We start from the raw sequence: 27376 nt of genomic DNA on the forward strand, positions 1-27376 counted from the left end.
AATGAAAAGAGGAAGGCTGTTCAGGGGTTTGATTATGGTGACAACACTGATTGGTGGTGCCAGGCACTGTACTAAATACTTTGCTTTTATTATCTTGTGAAACCCTCACAAGAACTATATGATTAGGCACTACTACTGTTCCCATTTCACAGAAGAGCAAACTGAAGCACACGTGATTGTGATCACTGTGACCTTGTGTGCACAATGATGGGTGTTGACAGGGAAGCGGATGCAGGGAAGTCAGTTAGGAGGGTCTTTAAAAGTCCAGTCAAAAGCCACTGGTAGCTCAGACCGGGGATATAAGAATGAAGAGAGATGTTAGAAGAAATGCCAACAAGATTTGCTAATAGATTAAATTTTGGAAAAATAAATTGTCAAAGATAATTTCTAAGGCATTGGCTTAAATAGGTGGAATGTGGTACCATTCTGAGGTCATAAAAAGTTGTTTAGAGCAGAACACAAGCTTGGCTTTAGATGTTTTGTGCTTCAGAGTCTAAATTTAGTTTTACCAACACATGCTATTTATCCTATGACCGAAAAATGCACCATTCTTCTTTGCCCATTTTATGTTTGTGTTTAATAGAGGCATACCTAGCTTGTTGGGGCAGGTGGTAGAGATTGCCATGGAATGTACTGAAAATACATTCCTTTTTTGGAATATAGTTGATGTACAATATTATGTTGGTTTCAGATGCACAACATAGTGACTGGACAATTGCATACATTACTAGATGTTCACCATGGTAAGTGTAGTGTCACCTGGTACCATACCAAGATATTACAACATCATTGGCTATATTGTCTATGTTTTACTTCCATTCCCTAGTACCAGAGGGACAGAGCTGGGGGGATGGGCAAAATAGGTGAAGGGGATAAGGAGGTACAACCTTCAAATAATAAAATAAATCAGAGATGCGTCTTAAGTGTGAAGCCTCACTGAGAAGTACAAAGCATGAAAAAGTGTTTCTTCCTCCTCACCTGTGCTCTTTCACTCTGTCTCTGTCTATCTCTCTGACACCAGAATGCATGAGGCAGTTTGCATAAGACAAACTAATAATGAGTAATACAAACAATAATAGCAAGATACTTCCACACATGGGTACAGAGGCTCTGACTATGACCAGGTCTCCCTAAGCTCTGGATGACCCCAGGTAACTTATTTTATATTTTATTTGAAGAAAGATTTTTTGGAGGTCATGCCATTGATTTAACAGATGTTTACTGAGCCCCTGGCATGTGCCAGGCACAGCTAGTTGCCCCACTATCAGACAGCAAGTCTATCATAAGCCAAACTCAGTTGGCTGGTGAAGAGTCGGGCATGGCAATTAAAAACATTCAGCCAAGTGTGGCTGTCTCAGCTGCTCCTTTGCATCCTAATATTCACTTCTATCTCAAGCCATCCCCCAGATCACTGCTGTCACCTAGTGACCTATTTATCATTAGATAGAGGCGGAATAAGTATAAGTGGAAGAATAAAGTGATCCTTTCCTTCTCCCTCCCTAGACAAGTAAAAGACGACCTTAGCTAAGAATTTAATTAAGTCCTTATAAGGAATAATTGTTAAGCTATATTTAGGTCATTTTGTACCAAAGGAAATAGATGTTTAAAAAAAAAAGAAGTTTAATTATGGAACCCTTGAATTTATCTGAGTTCCAGATACTTATACCCAATCACCTATTTTATACCTCCACTAGTTTATGAATAAGCACCTCAAATTTAATGATCTAAACAGAACTCTGAAATTTTCCACTCCACGTCAGTGGGGCAACTTCACAGAGAGGATTGTGTTGAGGAATTCCAGACAATTACCAGCATCATAGCAGGTAGCTATCCAAGGCTAATTGGGGAGTGACTAGGAGGAGCCCATGACTGTGAGGATGAGTACCAAGAAGACCTGGGGCAGGAGGGGCAGGAGGCTCAGGGCTACAACCTACAAGTTCCTATGGTATTGACTGATGGAGATTGTTGATGACAGAGTGAAGGAGAAGCAGGCCCTTGGCTGCACTTGGCCCTCCTGTATATCAGGTTTGACCTTTCAAGCTCAAATTTCCTTCTCAAGCTCTGTTTGGGTTTGCAAATATCTACTTGTATTTATTTCCAACAGGACCAGCTACGTAATTTGCAGGGCCCAGTGCCAAATGAAAATGCAGGGCACCCTGTTTAAAAATCATTAAGAAATGATAAAGACGGTGACAGCAGGCTTTAAACCAAGTTTGACACCCTTCGGAGCACGGGGCTCTGCGGGCCTGCGCAGGGGGCGTGCCCGTGAAGCCTGCTCTGGCCTTCAGCTTAGTCCTCTTCTGAGTTTACCTATCTGGCCTGAATGCCCTGAACCATGATCACCATTTTTGCTGCTTTTCTAAGCCCCTTCACCATTCATTTCTTAGAGTCCTTAATTGTATAAAAACTATCTTAAAATTGTATAAATTGCATTTAAAAATTGTATAAAATTGTATTTTATGCAACTATCTTAATTGTATAAAAATATCTTTTATATTCAGTTCTTTTGTTTCTTACCATCTTGAGACTGAGAATAGATTTAGATAAATTTTAAGTATTTATATTCATGCTGTTATGAAACATGAGGAATTGTTACCACCCAACACCGAAGCAGAGATATTAATGAGGCAAGTACTTTTGTCACATCAAATCCTTTGCCTAACCCAGTGTTAGCACAACCCACAGCAGTAAGTCTCATGTAGCTTTTCTAATCCATGAGGCTTTGCTCTAAGAGCAATTTTTGTCCCCATTTACTTATGGTGATTTTCATCTAACATGCTTATTGATTGACTAAGTTGGTACATGAAGATAAAATCTCAATCAGTCTTAAAGATCCTGAGAGAACAACCCCACAGAAATATTTATTGACCTGACAATGTTCTGATGTCCTATTTAAAAATACTCTGCTTTAGAACTCAGAGAATATCTGAGGCCATCACCACAGAATGTTACAGAAGATGGGGAAGCCCCACAGATAATGATGTACTCTCTCGACCATTCAAAGCATCTCGAGATAGGGGCTTTTACATCTCATTCATAGATTAAAAACCAATCTTCTTAAAGACCTACTGTTTTATGGCATGCAGCATTCTTGGAGAGGAAATGCCCTTTCACCCTTCCACTTTTTGACAAATAACATACATCTCAGACTTCTATTAGTCATAGCAAGGTCATCCTGTTGCTGGGCATGAGATTAGTTCCCCCCTGTCTCTCTCCTCATGTGTGTTCCAATCTACCTCTGGGTATTAAGGCAACATGACATAAGAATATATTTTCTAAATTTGCATAAAATAAGAACTTCACAGATGGGCAGCACATGCTTCCCATAAGTCCAGTGTGAAAATGGCTCGATAGCACTTGTCGCTACACACATTCTTTCCACATTTCTGGCACACGTACATCTTAAACAAACAGGAATTGCGACAAGCAAAACAGATGGGCAACAAAAAAAGTTTCCAAGGCACGCATCCCAAAATTCTTCCTTGAACATGGTACTGTATCACTTGTCACAATAAATCTGAAAGTAGTTTGGGTATTAACAGGCCGTCTCTGCTGGAGGGGAAAGCTCAAGATATTCATTTCCACAACTCTGGGAACACCTTTGTCTCCCCAAACTTACAGGGAGACAGGCTCTCAACCACACTCCTATATATTAGTTATACTAACTATGTAGGAAGCTTCCTTTGGTGTCCTCTGCATTTGTCAATACACAGAAACAGAAGTGGTATAACTAGAGAGCAGGAGTGGACGGAAGCATATTTCAAATTCCACACATTGTCAAGCATAGTTCTTGGTTTGTTTATCTGAAGCTACATGTTACCAGGTAGCTTCGACCCAGACACATGCACACCCCACTAAAGAATGAGACATACTACACTGACAAGGTTTGCAACATCGGTATCTAAATAAATTTTTCTGAAGAGTTACAGTCACTACTATGGCTCTGCCCAAATTTGCAAATCTCTGAAAGGACTTGGAAACAAATTGAAAAAGGATTCACTGCGAAGGTAGGACAGCAGGGATTTGGTTCTGCCTTTGTCACAGCTACCTGAGCAAACTCAGAAGGCCACTTAGCCTCCTCAACTTCCATTGTCACCTGTTGGTCTTGTTGGACTCCCAAAGGGTCCCATTCCCCACTGTTATCTCTGGCGGGTGTTACCTTAAGCCTGGGGACTCAGGGAAACCTGGAACCAATGTCTGTTCAGTCTTACCACTGCTCTGGGCACTGGTTTCCTGGGTGCCAGGGCAGGAGAGACTTTAGCACCTATGTCAGGACCTGAGTGCCTGCTGGTTTACCTGCCAGCTGATGACACAGCCCTCTCCCCAGAGCCACCCTCCCCATCCTGGCTGAAGGCAGCATGCAGGGTCTAGAGAGGGTAACAGTAAGAGTTCCCAGTCCATTTCCATATTTAGGATTTGGAGACTTCAATCTAAGTCTTAAAATTTTCAGAACAACCATTTTTCTTCTGCCTCTAAAGACTTTGGAATATGTACCATTTACCTCTAAATGATATATTCCACCTAAGCAGAACAAGGGTTACCCCAGGTCACACTGCCTCAGCGTTCTCCAGGAAACTTAACATGTTTGACCAAGAAGTTCATCTTGGACAGCTTATCAATGTGAAGTAATTATATTTTCATCCCTAGAAACTGAAATTGCCAACAATCTTGTAAAAGGTAGTTTCTCCAAGTTTTTTTTTAATTAAAGTTACTTTACATAGCACAATTCGCTATATATACATATTATGTTGAAAACTTAAATAATCTGTAATTAATAATAGCTAACATTTCTGGGTGTTAGCATATGCTATGGATCAGGCATTTTACCAAGTCTTCTAGATTAATTGACCCATTTAATCCCCTTAACAACCCTAGGAGATAAGTGCAATTATTACCATCCTTATTTTAAAGATAAGGGTATTCAGGCAGAGAAGGCATAAGGACTTGCCCTTGGTCACATGGCTAGGATGGGAAAAAAAGGGGACATTTTCAATCAGGAATTCTGGCTTAAGAAGTAGTATTCTATCTAGGTTTTGTTGTAGCCGTTTTTTTGTGTATGTTGTTCAACTTATTTTCTTTTTGCATGTCTCATGACATGAATAAACTTTCAGAGATTGAAATCAGTATACATTTGGTCTAATCATGTCTTCTAACACACTTGTGATAGTCTAAGATGAAAATTAGTGTTGAAATTAAAGTCTCAGGGATTCAACAAGATTCTTACAACAAGGGACTTACATCAAAGTAAGATATTCACTCCAGTCTACTTACTAGCAAAATGAATTAATATTTTTAAAAAATAATCTAAAATAAGAATTAAAAGGAAAAGAAATTTCTAATTAAAGTTTGTACGATGTTTATACATGGGTGATGTTTTCTATGTGTTGGCTAAAAATCTCCCCTTTGCAATGCACTTTGGCTTTGCTAATGTTGAATTAGTTTGCATTGCTGACGAGGCCGTGATGTAGGAAGGCATCAGAAGTATGCTGGGTGGCAAAGGAAGCCAGTTTAGACAAACAACTTGTCATTTACAACCTACTTAGTGGGCATTCTACCAACAGATTGGCAGTAGTTCACCATGGAAATAACTAAATATCCTGAAAATAACATTTTCTCCAAACCTGCATTTCTAAAGTCTTCATCACAATTAGAGCATTCAGATTTACAGCGCTTTCAAAACTAAGTTTTTTAAAAATTTAATCCATTAGGTTAATTTTCTAAACTCCAAATTCACCTCAAAAACTGCTTGTGAGAAAATGTCAGTGTGACATCATGGTGGGCCACAGGGGACAAATTCCAATAATTCAGAACAGTATGGTGGAATCTTTCCTTCCTGTTTGCAGGAAAAAGGCAAGCTAAGGGAGCCAAATCCCTCATCCAGATAATTAGCAACTATCCAATCTGTTAATTGAGGACATGTGTGCCAAACCTTCTTGGCAACTTCAGACAAACAGTTGTAAGGTGGTCAGTCAGTCATAGCTATCGAGTGCCAGAGTGTGCTCGGCCCTACATTAAGAACTTTGTATTAAAGACAGTTCAGATGTGCTCTTTGACTTGATAGAATAAATGTGCTAAATTGCTAGGAAATTGGCTGTTCTTAGTACTAAATTTGGTCATGCTAAGAACAAAATTATTTCATTAACCCTAGCTCTTTTTATGATCTTCAATGGAAAAAATGACTCCCTTCTCTATTTTCACGTAACTTGGAGAAAATTTTCAAGAATCAGGGGCTGCTATGTCCAAACACAGGTAAATAAACCCAGGCAGAATGCTAATGGGAACAGGACAGACACAAGGAAGGCATAATGGTATCATTCACAATTGGGGTTTCCCAGAAGACTCACACAGGTTTCTGGCATATTTTTACAGACTAGATGTAATTACCTGGGTTGCTTCCTACTCACCATGCATGATCATCCATTGCTAATGCAGACCTCTCCAGCTAGAAAGATACCTTAGAGAGGAGAAAGACACCAGTCCTGAGGAGAGAAGTGAGCCTGGGCGAGAAAGGTAAATGCCACCAGATGTGTCTGACAGACACATTACGGACCAAAGTCAGGTTAGAGAACAAAAATTATCAAATTTTTGGTATTCCAATAAAATTGTAGATATGTCTTGGCTGAAACAAAAACCTTCTTTAGTGTTTAGAGAGTGATGGTGCTCCCATAAACAAAATGTTCATTGTTTGGTTTGAACAATTTTTCTAAGAGTTGGAGATTAACTTGCTCATGTTGATTTGAACTCAGAAAAGAAAGCACAGGAATTGAAAATGTGAAGGCAAGTTTAGGGTTAAAAGTGACCTAATCAAGAACAGAATTCTTGCCTGCCAATTGTGCAAAAAGCAATTATAGCACTCTTTGTAGAGTGGACAAAGACTCATTGTGAAGAAATGTGCATGGCAGCCTTTTGGAATTAAGGTCAGTTTAAGTGAGTTGCAACTTGGTACTAAAACCATGTTTGTCAAACATGTGAAAAGTGAGTAAGATGCAGCCACAACTTATGTGCATGTGAATACCTCAGCTGTAACACATTTGAAGGATTTTTTTGTGTGTTGTTAACTACTTTACAGTTTAAAAAAAATAGTAGTTGACATTTGGAAGTGAAATGATATGTGCAAAACATTAGTCAGATGGTGCTTCTTGCTTTGTGAATGAACTGTATGTAGTCTGACCAAATTAGATCCAAGGTTTAGTGGCATCAACTTTTCTGTCAGGGGTCCATAAACAATTAAGCTATCAGGTGTGCTGGGAGTGTAATTGCATAAACTACCCAAATCAGTAAAATTACTGATGAGGCATGTTTAATGAGATACAGCTTACTTAATGAGAGACAGGAAAAAATTTCCTCAAGAAGGAGATGACCTTCTACAGAAGGTAGACTTACTGGAATGTAAGCTCCCAACCCCCACCTATCCTCTGGCTTGTTCACTGTGGGCACTTCAGTGCACAGGAGGTGCACCATAAATGCTCACAGGCTTTAGAGTCAATGCCTGCTCAAGTCCCCACTGTGGCATTTACCAGCTGGTAGACCAGGTTGAGCTATTAACCACTCTCATGCTTTGCTTTCCACAGAAGCACCTACTTGGAGGACAGAGCTGAGGAAAATAGAGCACAAGTCACCTTAGTGCTTAGGACATTGTGAGTCACCTGTCAATGGTTGTTGTTTGATTTGATTGGGTCCTGTGTTAGAAAGAATTCCAGCTCTTTCACATATATAAACTTCCCACTAGGTGAAAAATTGGATTTTATTTCATCTTCTCAACATAGAATTAAGGATAGATTTTTTTTTCATTAAGAAATAGCCAATTTGGGGCTCAGAAAGAATGAGCTCTGATTGGAATTCTTGAACATCAACACTTTGAAAACTCATAGTCCACAATGAAATGATGCAATATCAGTCATTTCTATCCTCATAAAATAATGGTGGTAAATCACCCTTAAGTTACATGTCACAACTAATTTTAGGCAGCAAATCAATTATTTATTGAGTAAATGTGGCCTTTATTAACAAGAGAGATAAGTTACAAAATGTGGCTAGTATAGCACATTTCCTCCTTCTCTCTACTTTGTTGTCATTGTTATTGCTCTAAAATAGTATGGTGCTTAAAGAAGATCTGGTACATATATACAGTGGAATATTACTCAGGGTCTTGCCAATGGGTTTCAGCCCTGGGCAAGCTCATTATGGATTCAATGTACCAAAGAAATGACAGTAAAACATTCCTGGGGTGAAAGGGTTATACCCAACTTTATTCCCACAGTGGCAGGGCAATTACTAAAATCCTGTTCACTCAGAGCTAGTCTGCATGCAGCAAGCCGGTCTCTGCCTCTGGGCCCCTCTGTCCACACAGCCGTCTCAGTCTCTGCCCTTGGCGCTGCCACCACTCCAGCCTCTGCTCTGCTCTCCTGCAGCCTTGCAGCTATGCCACTGTGTCACCCAGAGCACTGGGCAGAGCTCTTTATATAGAGTCAATAGCAATGTACTGCCCACACGTGTGTAGTGAGCTAGCCAACCAGAGCCAGATGAGAATCCTGGCCACAGGAACTTTCATTTTATCCACACTCAACCCCTCCAGGATTCTCTTCTCTCAATCTATGGGCCATCAATCCTCTACAAATGGTCCCTGTGTGAGAAAGCTGGAGCATTTTAATCAAATTCCATAATAACAACAGAGGTTACAATACAAATAACAAAAATTATAACAAATTATAATAACCCTCAAACCTGAGGAGATCCATTGCATATTCAAACCAGTTCTAATAAATTATAATAAGGTCTGAGGAGATCCATTGCCACCAAGTGGTCATCCTGGCTGTATTCGAAGTTCTACTCAAATGAGTTAACCAAAAGGGCCATGGGTGGGCCTTATAAAACTCACCTTCTTCAGCCTCTCCAGCAAAAGTCTTGCAGACAAACAGGCCTTTCTTGTTGCTTTATCTCTGCCTTCTGCTTCATCCTCAGCAGCCGAATAGCTGCTCTAGTCTCAGTTGTAGCCACAGCTCCAGTCCAATTTCTGTCTGCTCCTGCCTTTTCAAACCAATCCACATCTGAGTCCTCATGACCTTCACAGGGCCCCTTAAATTCTTCCCTCGAGAAGCAGACCGTATTTCCCTTTGTGCTTGAGCCTGAGGACAGAGGCAGAGCATGGAGGGCTCCACAACCTGAGGAGGGGGCTATGCCTCTCCTGGAGGAACCTGCGGTTGCCGAGTCCTTCTGACTTTCCACCAGCTTTCAACCAGGTAGGGTGTCAACCGAGGAGGGGCTGATGCCTCCAGCACCAGCAGGGCCTCCACCCCCACCTGTTCGTCAAACCTCCATTTCTCCATTTCTGGGGCTGACGGCTCCACTACATCTTTCACCTGCCCCACGGCACCTGGCAGCCTGCACTCCCACACTGCTTCTTCTCATGCTGCTCCCTCTTGGGCCACGGTTCCTTCTCGGGCTGCTTCCTCTCGGGCTGCCACGACATCCTATACTATTTCCACAGCACTTCGTAAGTGATGCCATTACAGTCAGCAACAAACATTCTTTCCCTTGGGGTGGACCCCATTCCTCCACCCCTTCACAGTACATGTCCACAGAGGACACTTGAGGGTCTCCCCACCCATAGGTGCAGCCTGTTGAAATATTCCTTCCATGAGAGCAGCCTGTTCTTTTTCCTTGGTCACCAATGAACCCTGCCAACTGTCGCCAATTGTCTTGCCAATGGATTTCAGCCCCAGACAAGTTCATTATGGATGTAATGTGACCAAAGAAATGACAGCAGAACATTCTTGGGGTGAAAGGGTTATATCCAACTTTATTTCCACAGTGGCAATCACGGTCAGTCACTAAAATCCCATTCACTCAGAGCGAGTCTGCATGCAGCAAGCCAGTCTCTGCCTCTGGGCCTCTCTGCCGCCACAGCCGTCTCAGTCTCTGTCCTCAGCACTGCCCCTACTGTAGCCTCTGCTCTGCTCTCCTGCAGCTATGCCACCATGTCAGGCAGAGCACTGGGCAGGGCTCTTTATATATAGAGTCAATAGCAACATATTGCCCACACATGTGTAGTGAGCCTGCCAACTAGGGCCAAGTGAGATTCCTGGCCACAGGAACTTTCATTTTATCCACACTCAGCCATAGAAAAGAGTGAAATCTTGCCATATGTGACAACATGGATGGACCTAAATCATATTATGCTAAATGAAGTAAGACAGAGAAAGACATATGCCATATGCCTTCACCTATATGCCAAATCTAAAAAAAAAGTAAACAAAACAGAAACAGACTCATAAATACAGAGAACAAATTGGTGGTTGCCATAGGGTAGGTGGGTTGAGGGACAGGCAAAAGAGGTGAAGGGGATATAAAGGTACAAACTTCCAATTATAAAATAAATTTTTATTTTATAAAATAAATTGTTACTGTAAAGATAAAAGTACAGCAGAGGAAATACATAGTCAATAAAATTGTAATATCTTTGTATGGTGACAGATAATGAGTACACTTCATGGTGAGCATTTCATAATGTATATAATTGTTGAATCACTATGTTGTATACCTGAAACCAAAAAAATACTGCATATCAACTATGCTTCAATAAAAAATAAAATAAAATAGTAACATGCTTTTTTTTGGCCAATAACATTCTCATAGAACTCAATAAATATGTAGTGAATAAAGTATTAAACATGTTTTACCTCAACAAAATACTTTTTCTAACTAACTTCCTTTTAAATTGAATTCAACAGGCATTTATAGGGCATCTTCTAAGTCTACATCTCTACATGAGACCTTGCATATGGTATGATATGAATCTAGCAATATACTGATCTGAGCTCTTCTCACATGCACCAGTCTGCAAAGTTCACCTTGTAAGGCCTTCTGAAGGTTCCTATTGTTCCTCAGAGACATGTTAGCACATAGCTAAACAGACCTAAACAGACCTGAGTGGACATCCCACCAGCTGGGGGCACACCACGGGATTATGGTTTCTACCACCATCAGATGGCAATCTATGAGAAGACAAGTTATATCATTGCAAAACAAACTCATTAACAAATTGAGAAGAATCACCTCTAGTGCTATTTGTAAAATGCTGAATATATATTTATTTATATTGTATATTATGAATCATTAATCTTAGCAATATGGTGAATCATTAATCTTAGCAAATTCTTGAGTTAGTTCCCCACCTCATAAATGAGCATACTTTTAAGCAGTCTTAATGAATTTGTATTGTTCTAATGAAAGCTTTGAGCAGTCTTAATGAATTTGTATTGTTCTAATGAAAGCTTTATTAGTTTCCCAGGACTGCCTTAACAAAGTACCACAAACTGACCAGCTTAAAATAATAGAAATGTTGGCAACATATGGTAACTACATTTACACTGGGAAGCATTTCATAATGTATGTAATTGTCAAATCACTACATTGTACATCTGAAACTAACGTAATATTGTATGTCAACTATACTTCAATTAAAAAACAAACAAACAATATAAATACATTGTCTCACAGTTCTGGAGGCTAAAAGTCCAAAATCAAGGTGTTGACAGGGCCATCCTCCCTCTGAAACCTGAAGGGGAATCTTTCCCTGCCTCTTCCTGGCTTATGGAAAATCTTTGGCATTCCTTGGCTTGCAACCATAAAATTCCACTCTCTTCTTTTGTTGTCACATAGCATTCTCCCTGTGTGCCTGTCTTCTCATGGTTATTCCCCTATAAAGACACCAAGCCATACTAGAACAGGGGGCCATTCTATTCAAGTATGACTTCATCTCAGCTACTCTTCCAATGACCCTATTTCCAAATAAGGTCACAGTCTGAGGTACTGGGGGTTAAGATGTCAACATATATTTTTTGGGTGGACCCAATTCAACCCACAATGAAAGTAAAACCATAACAAAAGTAAAAATAAAAGTAAAAAATAAATAAAAATAATAAAAATAAAAGTTGAAAACATCTTTTAATTATTGCGTAATAAAAGATTGAAATCGATCTGTATGTGTTGCAAAGCCAAACAGAAATAGTAGAATGGCTCTAACTCTACAAGCTGTTCAGCTATTGTATCGATGTGTTTCAATTTCTCAAGATGCATCCTAAAATATGAATTTTCCACAGTAATTGTCAAATGTCTCCAATCTGGAACTGGAAGTTGATCTGGGTAGAAAATATTTCTAAACAGCAGGAAATAACTTGGAGGCTCTCACATCTCCCAGAAAAAAGTTATTTATGAAATTGTTGACTACAGTGTTATGTTGAGCCATATGTTTTGTTTTCTTTCGAATTGTGTTTTTTTATGGACCACCTGACAGGGCTATCTTTTTGACATAATATAGGAGGAAAATCCTGGGTGGTGATGAGGAGGAAGTCTTTGATCCTTTCAACTCTACAGTTGGGATTGAATGAGCATTTTATTTTTAGAGAGTTTACTTTATTAATTTGGAGTGTTGGGTGTGATTTGCAGTTAGCCAGGGATCTTTTGAAGTGTGTTTCTTGTAAATATAAACACTACAATGAAGATTTATCACTAAGAAATGGTTAAAATACCAAATAACTGAACAAAGGGAAAAGAAACTTGAGACATTTTTGTGAATAGAATTTTTTTTTAATTTTGAGAGAGATGCACTAGATTATTGTTTTCTTCTCAGGATCTAAAGAGAAGTGGATCAGAAGTTCGCTGTGTGCTTATTTAATGTGCTTTGTTATTGAACATTTCCATGTGAAAGAGGCTGCCAGTCTGAGAAAAAATAATCAAAATATATGCGATTGACTATTCCCTGCCTGACACTTAGTGGTAACTTGGGAGAACTGCAGCTTTTGACCTGTGGGAAATTGGTGGGACCTGTGGGAAACATGAATGAAAAACAATCTTTGGAGTTTACTGTTCTCTGCATTCACATGAGCCCTCAGATTTTTTTAAGAACCTAAATGGATCACTAAGAACTGGCCCTAGAAAGCTGAAAAGCAGATTGTGGTAAAAGAGCCTGGAAAATGTCTAATTTCTTATAATGCTCCACAGAAACTTCCAAAAGTAGGAGGAGACAGAAAAATATGCTCCCATATTTGCTCTTTTATTAACATTTCACTTTTATCTGATCATTTTGTAGAGAAAATAATCAAAATCAATGTAGAGCTTTGCAATGAGAAAGAAATGGGGGCTAGAAGTTAAAAAAAATAAGCAAACACACAAAAAAGCTAGATGGGATTGCAAATTGGTGCCACCTTCCTGGAGACCTGTTTGGCAATATGTATGAAAAAAATTTTTTTTTAAGAATTGCCCCCTTGTTTGTAACAGAGTTACTGTTTTGTGCCCCCACTATATTCACGTGTTGAAACCTAATCCCCAGTGACAGTGGAAGGAGGTGAGGCCTGTGGGAAGGAAGTGTTGAGGTCATGATGGTGGAGTCCTCAGCTAGCTTGCTCTCTCTCTGCCATGTGGGGATGCAAAGAGAAGCTGGCAATCTGCAACCTCAAAGGGGGCCCTCACCAGAATCCTGATCTTGGGTGTGTAGACTCCAGTTCTGTGAAAAATAACAGAAAAAATGTCTCCTGTTTCTAAGCTACCCAGATTGTGGTACTTTGTTTTAGCAGCCCAAGCTAAGATACTGCTCTCTCAGAAATGCCACTTCTATGAATTTATCCAGATGAAATAACCATTCATCTATTTAAATATTTAAGGATTTGTATATAAAGATGTTCATTACTTCATTATCTATCAGAAAAACTGGGGAAAATATATGTCTAATAATAGACACAAGAAATGAGGCAAATTTCTTTATCATTAATATTATTGAAATAATATTGTATAGGGCTACTTAGTGGCTTAGGAAAATGTTCATATGTTTTTAACAAAAAAATAGTTACCAAAGTATCAAAATTTAGTAAGAAACTATATACATGAAATGTAGACAGAAAAAAAGATTAAAATGATGTGTATCAAAATACTAACAGTAGTTATTTCTAGAGAATAAGATTATGACATTTGTCATAATGAACAGGAATTCTGTTGTAAATAAGTCACCATGAAAGGTAGTGACAACTGAATGGACAAGAGAAACATGTTATTAAAACATGAAACTACAAATACGAAGGTGTCCTGAGTTCAAATGTGAATAGAGGAAATACTGGCGAATCCCAGTTATCTGGCATTCGAAGGTCCAGGGAAGAACAGGAATCACAGGACATTTGTGATGAAGCCGCTCTATCTTTCAACTAGATTGATTGTTTAAGTTACTGCTCCCATTTGGTTTTTAATTGGAACTCGTACCAGGTGGCCTGGGACTCCTACTTGTGTGTGACCTGGGACAAGTTGCTTAGATATTCTGAAATTTACTAACCAAATCTGAGTTACAGGGCACAATAGTAACCTCTCGGACTACCTCACTGGGTCATAATGAGGATCAGATAAGCTAGTAAATGTGAAAAATGCACTGTAAGCTTTAAATGACAATCCAAATGGAGGATGATAATGTAGGCTTTTAATTTTAACTGACTTACCTTAGTGCAGATGAGCATCATAGGAAAATCCAGGGACTTGGTTGTGCTATCGACACATTGTACAAACATGCCTGAGGGAGAGAGCAATGAAAAACAGCCCACTGAAGTAGACTACTGCATGAAATTTCCCCCTCTAATTTCTCAATTTAGGCTAAGAAGTCTGAGAAGTGGGTGACCTTGCTCCCCAATATAGAGAGAAGTCCTGGGCCATATGCTTGGGGCTTGTTAATCAATTATGCAAGCTTAGCCCCTCACATACCTGCAGGTTAGGAAAAGCCAAGATTCACTGACAGAATGATGAGAGAGAACTTAGCTGGAGAGGGTTATGGGACCTCTGTGCTTCTTCACAATCTCAAGCCAAGGGTGCATGAATGAATATAGAATCTCTTCTCCATGAGCTTCATTGAGAACTGACAGAGACCACCTTTCCTAAGCCTAACATGCTGTGCATGTTCCCAAACAGAAACTTTATTGGCTTCTTAGTTGGATTATTATATTTTCTTTGTGATTACCTTAGATTACAACATGAATCCTTGACTTACTACAGTCTACTTTCAATTAATACTTTTGCCAATCCCTCCTGAAAAATAGAAGAACCTTACAACAGTTTACTTGTATTCACCCCCCTCCATATTTTGCCTTCCATTTCATATCTCTATCATTCCATCTAATCTATTTTGAACACCACAAGACATTACTATTACTTTAAGCAGTTGATTTTTATTTCTACTGATCTTCATATTTACCTTTCCTAGTACTCTTTATTCCTTCCTGAACATACGTGTTTCCCATTGGGATTACATTCCCCCTATCTGAAAATACATGTTTAAATATTTATTTTAGTGTGCATCTAATGACAACTAATTGCCAGTTTTTGTTTGTCTGAAAATGCCTTTATTTCACCTTTATTTATTAAGGATATTTTCTCTTGATCTAGATATTCTATTGCCTTCTAGATTCCACCATCTGTATAGAAAGGTCAGCTGTAAGCTTTATTGTTGCTCCTTTGAAAAGAATATGTTTTTCCATTTTCTGGCTAATTTTAAGATGTTATTTCTTTGTCTTTGTTTTTAGTTACTTGACTCTGATATAATTAGCTGTAGTTTTCTTTGTATTTCTTCAAATATTACTTCTGGACAATTCTTTCTCTTTGCTTTTAGGATTCCAGTTACATGCATGTTAACCTTTCTCACAATATCCTAGATGTATTTTATGTTCTCTACCATATTTTCCATCCCTTTTCTTTCTAATAATCTTCCAGTTTTCCAATCCTCATTTTGCTCTAATTTTCTAATTATACTCATTCATTGGATTCTTAATTTCAGTTATTGTGCATTTTAATTCTAGAATTTCCATTTCACTTTTATGGGCTCCATGTCTCTCTGTAACTCTCCATCTTCTCTCCTATTTTCTTGGTCATGTTATTCAAGGTTGTTTTCAAGTTCTTGCATGGTAACTGTAATATTTGAATCACCCATGGGACTACTTTTATTTTTTGCTTTTCTTTTGATACAGAGTTACTAGTTCACTTGATCCAGTTGTTTTATTTAGCATGACAAATGATTTTGTATTAAATGCCGCACAGTCCATATGAAAAATGATGGGGGTGCTGAATGATGTCCTCTTCCTACAGAGGGGTTATGTTTTTCTTTGATAGGCACATAGAGTACCAGAAAATCACCTTGATCTTGTCAAGGGTTATATTTGCCTTTTTTAGTGACTTGTCCATTTCAGTTTTGCCCCTATTCCTATGCCCTTGTGAGATCTCTCTTTGCCCAGAGACAATCCACAAATTGGACATCAGCCTCTGTCTCCCCAGCACTACATGGCTACTGAAATATCTACTCAGTGGTTTAGGTGTTTACTTGCTGATTTCTGCTGGGTTGGAGTCTCCCTCTGCATAGTTCAAGGAGAAATTGTGAGCAGATTTTTTAGCTCAATTCTTGGAGGTTTTCTCCTTCCAAGATTTTGCTCTTCTAGTCTTACCTGCTTTTGGAATTCTGAATTCAGACTTTGTTGCTCAGCCCAGTGAAACTGCTGCCTTCTGCTGAGACCTAATCCCCTGTGCTAAAACTGGAAAATGCTTACAGGAAAAGAAAAAAAAAGTATCCCTTGAGTGAATGTGGCTCTTTCCTCAGTTGCTTCTTTCCTCTCAGAAATCCTAGATTCATGTCCTTTCTGTATTGGTTTCTCTCCAGTGCCTTCAAATATTCACTTTATCTACCTTCTCTAGCTTTTATAATTGTTTTCAGTGGGAAGCTTAAACCAATTGAGTCACTTAGTTATGGCTAGAAGCAGATATCTTGAAGCAGGGGCTCATGTAAACACACAAAAAGGAAGTCTGGCAGCAATCCCTGGAGGAAGAAACCAATTCCCAGCTGTCAGGGAGGCTTCTTAGATGGTAGCAACTGCCACCAGTGTCATGGACCCTAATATTTGGTGAATAATAGGTAAATAAAATTAGGGGAAGCCAAATGCTTCAATTAAGGTTGCAAATAGATTGTTATTAAATAAATCAAGTAAGTGCTGAAAGAGACCAATGAACCGGATCCGAGAAGAGAAAAGGACTTCCGAGAGGTAGGGCATGGGAAGGACATATTAGTGGGAAGTACAGTGCTATTTTCAGGGAAAACCAGGATTAGGAAAGCTTCCCAGGGAGAAGGCAGGGTCTCATCAAGAAGAGCAAGAAATGTAATTTCAATGTTAGCACTTCGGGGAACAACTTAGTCAAATCTCACATAGGTACAAGTAACAAAAACACATTTTAAGAAAAAATGTGAAATTATTTAAAGGTTGTGAGACCATGGTGCCAAGAACTTGAATGCTGATCGAAGCCCAAGCAGCTTGTGTGTGTGTGTGTGTCTGATTTCAGAGAAGAGAAATAAAAACTTCTTCCTAAAATAAGATTTATAGCAGAGATTTTCAAAACCCTAAAGAGTGGTGACAAGCAAGAAAGTCAGAAAGGAGAGAACTTTTGTTTGCCACACCTTCCCTAAGTCCTATCACCTAGAGGCAGTGAGGCCTTTAACTGTTAAGATTTAGCTATAATCCACCAAACAATCCTATGAGGTTGAAGTAGGTATACTGGGAATGAGTGTTGGAAATATTTTGCTATGTTAGTGTAGGATCCATTATACCTGACTTTCATTTCATTTAGTCATTCATTCAACAAACATTAATGAGTACCCACTATGTGCCAGACTTTGTACTAGGTGTTAAGGATAAAATCATAACATAGTGCCTGTCCTCACAGAACATGCTATATAGTTGGGAATCACAGGGTCCTTGCATTACAGATTTTCTCGCAACCCTGTCCATTTTGCCTACTTTATCCATTAGAATTTTTGCCTCTGCTCCTGACAAATATGTAAGTCTGCTCACTGAGACCAGAGCCTGACCTTGAGAAACTGATCACCTTTCCCCACACACTTTTCCTAGCAAGCTTTGATAATACAGTAACTAGCCAATGATAGCTATGGCTAAGATGATACACCACATACCCAACAATATCTGCTAAGCACTGTTACAAGTGTTTCTTTCATGCACACAACTCATTTAATTGTCACCACAATCTGCTGAGGTAGTATTATTATTGTCCCCAATTTGAAAAAGAAGAGCATTGCTGCTTACTGGAGTTCTGTTTCAAGTTTCAGGTAGCACCTGGAGTCACATCGTGGGTATTCTTCTTAGGAATGGTCTTCCTTTCTAGAAATGCTTGTAACTCTGTCCTACCCACGAGGTCATACTCCCTTAGACACTGTCATCTGGATTGCTGGCCACTCTCAATAGCTGAGTCATTATGTGTAAACATGCTTGTGTCTCACTGATGTACTGGGGAGGTTTCTAAATTTTCACAGCTAGATCATCTGAGTCATGACCAATGTGTTAATTTTGGAAACTGTGTGACCTCTGTCCCCAAGTTTTCCAGGATTATAGAGTCACCCATCCCAAAGGAAATACCCTAACCCCACCTTATATAACTGCAGAAAGGTTAGCCTCCTTCCCCAAATACTTCTAAGAATTCCTAAGGACTTGTATTTCCAAATCTAGTTACCAGTTATCATCCTTTGCACTAGACCATGGCTATACTTTCCTGTTCTCTTCTTCCCACTTTCTTATTTAGCTCATACCTTCAGACACCAAGTATTTGATATAATTTGACCAATGTTTTGAGACAACACAAGGGAAATTGAAGCACAGGAAAGAAAAGCCTTTGTGTTTAGAGAGAGCCTTCGGGCAGAGTTACAGATACTTGCAATGGGAAGCTGTCGGCATGCGAGAAGATGAGCTCCCCTGCAATATGAGTGGCGTGCCTTCAGCATCTCTACACCAGACACTGAGCACGCATTGCTTTCACCAAAGAGGGTCTCAGAGAACATGACACATACCCCAGGGTCACATAGCAAGTAATTGACACAGCCAGAAATTGAATTCACATCTGCCTCTAAAGTTCAGTATTTTTTCATTTTGCCATGCCTTCTTCCCAACTCAAAAGGAATATGCTGAGGTAATAAAGTCCACTGTAGTTGATCTGAGCAGAAGGAAACCTAGGAGAGGGGATGGTCTAGGGAAGCACAGAGGTCTGAGCTCCAGAACCTGAAGGAGGAAAAGAAAGAGCATTCTGTGCGTGAGCATAGCTGGCATATTAATATATGTGTATATATATTATATTATAGTTTTTGAATTTTTTAATTTGAAAATGTAAAAAAAGGTAGAGTTAATCTCCATAAACCCATCATCTATACTGAACAATGATTAATATTTTTCCACTTTTGCATCTTTTTATCTGCTGAAGTAGTTTAAAGCAAATCTTAAACATAATATCTTATCTATGATTATTCTTATAAATATCTCTTTAAAAAGATATGTTCTTCTGTAAACACTGTATCATTACTATAACTAATAAAATGAACAGTTCCTTAGTATCCCCTAATACTGAACCACTCTCATACTCCTCTGATCATCCTACAAATGTCTCTTTACAGCTGGTTTGTTTAACTCAATATCAGTAAAGGTCTACACATTGCATTTGTTTGTTATGTTATTTTAAATTTATAACTGCCCTCCCTTTTCAAGACATTGCTGTATTAAGGAAACCAGATCACTTGCCAGGAATATACTTAAGTATGAATATGTTCTATCAGTGTATTTTTACCTCTTATTATTCACAGAGGCACCCTATCCTTGACCTATGCTTGTCATTTAGTTACTTGATGTAGCCACAGGAAGCTCAGTCAGGTGTTTCTGAAAGGTCTTTATAACCTCACCCACCCTGTTTATGCTTCAAGTAAAAGAAACATCATGTCTGGAAAGCTCATAAGTGACCTCATCAAAATGCAGCTATTCTGGAAGCCCACAGATTAGAAGTTGTCACTGACATGAGCCTTAGGCAAGCTCCAAGCTGAAGGATGATGAAAAGAAGGTCAAGAGCTAGAATAGATGGAGCTATAAGTCAGACCAAGGTCTTTTATTTATACTTATGTCTCCATTCCCTAGTTCTACCTTTTTAGTACAGATGTTCTAGAGGTTTGTACAAGGACAGAGTCACAGCTGCAGCTTTGGGAGAAAGCCTGCCTCACTACAATGCAATAATGAGATTTTCATCTTTATTCATAGGATGAGAAATGATGCCACTGTTTCCAGTCCTGAGAGTTGGTGAGCTTAAGAAATATGAAAGTGGCTTAAAGAAGCAGTCAGTGCCTATCTCAGGCTGTTTGAGACACTCCCAGAGTTGGGATTCCTCTGCTCTTGGTGGGATGTCCTAACCACTCCTTCCAGTTTAGGAGGTCCAAGCTAGTTCAGCTCAGCCTCTTGAAATCCAAAGGGAAAGGCTTCTGTGCCTTCAGGACACCACCCTGACTCAAAGGTGTCCAGAGCTGTCACCAGCTCTTCTTGGGCCTAGAACCCTAGTCATACCGAGTCCTCTGGTAAAGCCTGGGTGACAATGAACTCAGCCCTTGGGCCCTGAGAGAAGGGAGCACTAGCTAAGTCCCTGGTGCAGACAATGGAAACTCATAGGAAGATTTACAAACTTCTGCACTTTCTTGTCACTCTAGTCTCAGAGTCTTCTCAAAGCCTCTGGCTTGATCCACCCAGCTGTGCCTTGCAACCCTTCTTGCCCTCTCAGAACTCCCCGCCTCTGGAACAGTGCGGCTGGCAAGCAGCACCACCGATGCACGGGCTTCTCTCTAACATTGCCTTTCTCCCTAGTTGGGGGAAAGCTCTTTAGTCTGGGAGGTGAGAGTAAAACCCTGCCCTCCTCACTGCTTCCTTAAGACGTTGTGTCTATGCCAATTCACCCCCTTGTCTCTTAGTCCTCTGTTCTGCAACACACGCCACTCTTTTATTCTTTCCCAATAGGCTTTGATGGCTCTTAAATCTAAAGCCCTCAAACAAACCTAAAGCTAGTTCTCTTTTCTTCAAAATTCCAAAGGATTTAAATTTCAGTTCCCTCTAACATGGCAAAAAAAGGAAGGAAACATCTCCATGGGAAAATATATCTGAACATTTATATCCAGCTACATGCTTAAAATTACCCTCTATTTTTCTTCCTGGAAATATGATTCCTGTTCCCTGCCATGACAAGTTAGGGAAACAATCCCTGCCCTAATGGTTTGAGTAGAGGCTACTGCTGCCTTGGAAAGCATTAAGTCTGATGACACCGAGACTAGTAACAGTTTTACCATGGTTCCTTTTTTTAAAAAAAATTTACCAAAAAGTATCAGAAGTTGTGATCTTATTGACTATATCATCATTTGGTGAACTATCCTATTTTGTCATTGACCTTAAGTCACAAATGTGGTGTGACTTTAGCATAGTCCTTAAATATTTTGCAGCTGTTTTTCCACTTGTGAACTGAAAGAACTGTCTCCATTGATGTAAAACTTATCCCTTCCCTCTCTAAATGATCTAACCCTCACTTTACCAAAATAACTCATGCCACATTTCCTGGAGCATTCTCCTCATGCCCACCCAAAAGACAGCCCTTTATCACACACACGTACGAACACACACACACACACACACACTCAGAGTTCCTGACAAAAAGCAAAGTATAGGCTATGCTTACTTTTCATACTTGTCCTATGTTTCTAACAATTTGATCTGTTTTTAGAAAACTGTCAAGTCTTCAAAGCTCAAAGAATGATATATTATAACCCTACAAGCGATTAAGATTATTGAAAATAAACTTGCCAATACTTAGACAAAAATCACTCCTGATTGAAGAGGCTTTGTGGAAAGCATGAATCAGGGTGAGTTCCTTAGTAATAATTGGCAATTATACATGTCCCTCAGTTTGACTAATTTCATGGGTTTATCACTGTTGATACATTTTATAATTTGACTCAAACTTCTCCCATGACCTTAAAATCCTGAACAAATGCTTCTTTAAAGAATTACACATTTATAAACCCCAAAATGCTTCCATAATTTAACTGAGCAAGAATATTCACCTTTGAAGAATAACTATACCTAATCATCTCCACACAGTACTCGCTGTTTACTTGGTTGTTGATTTTCTTGAAACACAACAAGACTTCATTATTTGAATTACTGTCTAAACATCAGTCTCAGAAATAAGCTCCACTGGGCATTGTTTGTGAGTGCTGAGGTCTTAAATGATTCAAACTCAGCTTCACTCACATCCGTAATAATTATCATCACCAAAGAGAACATATTTTAGAGAACAAGATGTTAAATTAATGTTCTGAAGAATTTATCAAATAAAATCTGGTCTGCTTTTTCCCACAAAGTTCTCAATGAATCACTCCAGACTTCTAATGACCTAATCAGGAAACTTCTGTTTGAGGTGGGGATGAATTTGGAGACAAATTGTAGTGATATGTGGCATAATATTTGGAAAATGTGGAAAACACAACTCTATTGCTTCATTCTGAAGGCCTAATAAATGTTAGGAAAATGCTTCAAATTGTAATTTATGTTTTTGTCTGAAAGCATAGGGAGACAAGTAATCCCCTTTTCAAAAATATGAATATTTGAACTCAGCTTCTAAATCTAGATAGAAGTAATATTGCATAAATTCAATGTGCATGCACATAGTTGTACATTTGTTTGGATAAGGGCCTTGATGGAAAGTCAGCTACCACATATGGAGCACATTCCAGCAAGAATGGATGCAAGCAATGAACAAGTTTTTCAAACAGTAGCGTCCACTGCAAATATCTTATATACTAGTCAATATTCCAAGCCTTATATACAGTTTTTTATTCTTTCTTTTAGTACCTCTTTAAGCAAACACCATTACCAGTGATACCCCCATTACATATGAGAAAATTGAGGCAAAGGGAGACAAAATAACTCTCCCAAGTCCATACTTACAAGATGCAGATCCAGGATCCAAGCTTAAGCATTCTGACTCTATCCCATTCTGAACCACTGCAGTCATACATGAAAGAGACTGTGGTCACTTGGACCAGGGAGCAGCAACGAACATGGAAAGTAGCTGATAGACTAGAAATGCATTCATGTTTATGGTCATCTACCAGAGTAGAAAATTGGGAACAATGTTAATGTCCAACATTAGGAATCTGACAATAAATTTTAGCCTGTATCGATAAAGGAACACCATATAAGCTATTCAATAATTTTTTCAATCATATTTAATAATAAACATGAAAGGTAGCATTCATTCTTGACTGAGAACATCACATTAAATGAAAAACATAAGCATATAAAATACACATTTTGGATAATCCCATTGTTTTTTTGTTTTTTTAAGTGTATTTTTTATTGAAATGAAATTTATTTTATTTCATTATAGTTGATATACAATATTAAATTGGTTTCAAGTATGCAACACAGTGATTCAACAGTTACACACATTATCAAATCCTCACCCCAAGAAGTGAAGTTACTATCTGTCAACATAGAAAGATGTTGCAGAACCATTGACTATATTCTCAATGCTGCATTTCCATCCCCATGACCAACTTACATTATTACTGAGATTTTGGTGCCCCTTTATCACCCTCACCCACCCCATCTACCTACCCCCAACCCCCCCAACCCCATCCCATGGTAACCACCAGGCACTTCTCGGTGTCTATGAGTCTACTGCTGCTTTGTTCATTTCATTTTGTCATTTTTAGATTCTACATATAAGTGAAATCATATGGCATTTGTCTTGGATGATCCCATTTGGGATACATGTGTGTGTATGTGCATGCATGTGCATGTGCATATACACAAACCATCTAGACAGTACAAAATGGGCTGGAAGCTAGGACTCTGCTTGATTTAAATTTGTTTGGTAACCTTTATTTTTCAATTATTTCTGCATTGTTTCTATAATGAAAGCAAAACTGTTTGAAGGAGTAGTAAGATAACTAAACCTCAGTTCAATCATGAGGACTAGAAAGGCCAGTGGGAATCTGAGTCACAGGCTGACAGTGATGATGGCAAGAATATATAATTAATGTTGAGCCAGCTCTGCAGCAACAAGCTCCTTAGTAAGTCCACCAGGCTTGGTCAGCTCTGACCCAGGCACCTCAGGAAGCTGGGCTTACACAGAAATGATCTTCAGCACCTGCTCCTAGAGAACACTGGAAAGTCACACATTAGCAGGATCAAAGAGGATGAAAATAATGTACTCAGAGCCCTACATAGATCCTAGTAATTTGTACACTAAAAATGGGGACTGTAGGAGACAAGGAGGTAGGGAGAGCAGGGAAGAAAAGGGGTGGGAGAGGAGCAGTGGGGTTCCTAAAATTTATTCATCCCCTGGTAAGGGTGCCTTTATGTAATTTGCACAAACGTGCTAGACGTACTTGCTGCAGTCAAGATTAGTAAGGTGAGGTGAGGCCAGATATGAGGCACTTTGGAGTTCCAGTGTTGAGGCCCTTTGGGTCATCAATGGTAAAGACCATAGTTAAGAGAAGATACTAGAAGAAGGAGGCTTGAAGGATGGATGGGATTTATATTAGGGAAATGTGCAGAAAAGGAAGCAATCTTGTATTGTGGTAGAAGGAAATTTAAACATTGAAGTTCAAGGTGGGGTCATTAGCCCGATTTTTTAGAAAAACTATTGAGGTAACACTCTTTTCAGCCTGAGAAACTGGGCTTTAGCTTTCAAGGCATAGATGTTTGAGTACAAGGACACCTAAATTGAGAAGGATTACTGTAACTTTATATAACTGAATGCTCTCTCCTTCAAAGGCTTCCTTTCTCCTCATCTCTCCCAAACTATCTGCTTCCTGGCTCCACACTGACTTTTTGGAATTGGCATCCCAGTTCAGGCTCTCTTCTTTTGCTGTAGTACTAGAACTCCAATAAGACACACATGCTACATACGGGACCAAATTTTTCAACTCAAGCTACACTGAAATCCATGCCTGGCCAGCCCATCCTGTCCAAGGAGCTGGGCAGATCAAGTAAAACTTTTTTCATCATTTCAAAAATGTACTCAGAATATCTTCATTTCTCTTTGTGCAAGTTAGAATAAAGTTTACTTTTCCCAGAAAAATGCAATTTCTAGTCCATATGCATACTGTTAGTCTTCTGCCTTTCTACAGAGCATTTCATTGCCAAGCACATACCAGTGATTTATTAGCTATTCCTTCACTAAAGGCTGAAAAGTTGTTATTTCTTCCATGTTTATGGATGATAAAAAAAACAGAGCTACAAATTAGTTAAATGTCTTCTGTAAGGTCATCCCACAAGTTTGAAGGACAGAGCTGGGGTTCAGACTTGCACTCTCTGACTCGCCCCACCCTGAGAGGTCCACTGGGTCACACTGCGTCTCTGCAGGACAACATAACATGCCGTCAGGGGCAGATGTTGCTTGTCACCCTGACCATCCATCATGCCCCTAAGCAAGTGCAATTGCAAAGAGAGATTTTTTAAAAACAGCTCTTATCCAGGTGGCTAAAATCACTTCACTGAAACAAAGACTTAGAAATCAATGTCTGAAGAGGGCTCCATTTTAATCCTCACTTAGTTTCTTTCTGCTGGTCACCCAGCATGACTCTGAGTCACCTTCCCCTGACATCAGTGACAAGCACTCCAAGAATGAAAAATAAGATCTTTTAAAATATTTGTCTAAGTAATTAGGGAAGGAAAACTTAGGGAGGGAGCAAGGTCATCTGTTGAATTATAAAAGCAAGGAGTAGGATTTGGGGGTTGTCCACTGCCCCAGATTTATCGAACCCACCTCTTCATCTGACATCCTCCTACTTGTCTTTTCTCTTTCTTAAAGAGTAATTTATCATAGGTGATTGAGGAATGACTTTAAATGTCACTAAGAAAAATAGTCCATAGAATTTATCTAGAAGAGAACAGCTACCCAAACTGCTTCATTTTATCAGGGAGGAAACTATGAGAAAAGTTAAATAAATTCCCGAGGCTTATATGGCTAGTTATGGGCAGCATTGGATCTGTAGCATAGATACATTGCCTCCAAGCCTGTGGTCTATTTACCCATGGATACAACTGGATTAATAATATTCAATCATTTTTTTCAGTAAATTTTTATTAAGGGCCCACCATGAACCAGGAGTTTGGCAAAACACTGCCTTTGCCTTCAAACCATCTATAGTCTAAAGGAACAACTGCAATGCACCATCTGGTTAATAACTATAATAAATTTTTAAATGCTTCCATAGATAATAGTGTGAAGGGGTAAAATCAGTTTCAACTGGCTTAAGAGGTATCTTCTTCTAATTTCTTAAAAATTAAGGGAAATATATTTTAAGAGACAAAGAAAAGGGACATGGCATAACTTACAGAAAGCTTAAACTTCCCTATATCCTCCCAATTTTTCACTAATGCTCCACACCTAGTGCTAAGACCTTTTAAAATATTTGTCTAGATATTTTTGACTAATTGTGAATAGGACAGGATGTAGAATTTAGATATATTTCAGGGCTGGAATATGACAGTGTGTTTTGTCAAACTGATGTCATTCAACTGAAAAGTGACTGATGATTACCATGTGGGAGGGCTTAAGGCAGGTGCATGAAATAAGTAAAGAGGATAAAAGGCACAGAATCTCAATCATAATATAAATTAGTCATGGGGGTGACAATACAGCACAGAGAATATAATCAATAGTTCTTCAACTATCTCTCTATGTTGACAGACAGTAACTACACTAGTTGGGGTAAGCATTTAATGTAGATAACTGTCAAATCACTATATTGTACACTTGAAACTAATATAATCAACTATACTTCAATAAAAAATAAGAAATTAGGTAAATAAATACATGAAAAAATGTGATATGTTCATACAATGGAATATTATATTACAATGAACATGAATAGACTATAACTATGCACATAAATGTGGTTGAACCTTATATTTGTTTTCATTTATATAAAGTTCTTGACCTGGATGATAGTTTATGGCATGCTCACTTTGTGGTAATTTATATTTTATGATTTGTGCACCTTTCTATGTGTGTTTCATACTTCAGTAAAAATGTCCCTAAAAATAAAAAAAAACACAAATAAACAAATAACCTGATGTCATTCATGACTGAAAGAGTTGATTATCCACATAGCATTTTCCAAATGCAAAAGAGTTCTTGAGTGATTAAAGCAAGAAATGCATTTAGGTTTTTTTCCCTCTACATTCTGATTACCAGAACTGTAGGCTTCCGAGGGATGTCATGAGGAGAAGAAGCAGAGAATGGAAAGGTGGTACAGTTATACAGGTAGAGTGTGTGTATGTGTGACTCACACATATAAAGAAGATTCTACCTGTCAGGTCTTGCTCCTGTGCAGTTCCTCCATGCCTAGGTGCAAGGAGAGCCAAGTTGGGAGTTTGATCTTCAATAGAGTCCTAGAAAGTAAACCCTCAAAGAGGCTTTTCCACATGTGACAACCTGGAGAAACTAGAATAGAGACTAGGACCATAAATCCTTTCATTGCAACCTC

The sequence above is a fragment of the Manis javanica genome, chromosome 2 (assembly GCF_040802235.1).
Source record: "Manis javanica isolate MJ-LG chromosome 2, MJ_LKY, whole genome shotgun sequence".
Taxonomy (NCBI): Eukaryota; Metazoa; Chordata; class Mammalia; order Pholidota; family Manidae; genus Manis; species Manis javanica.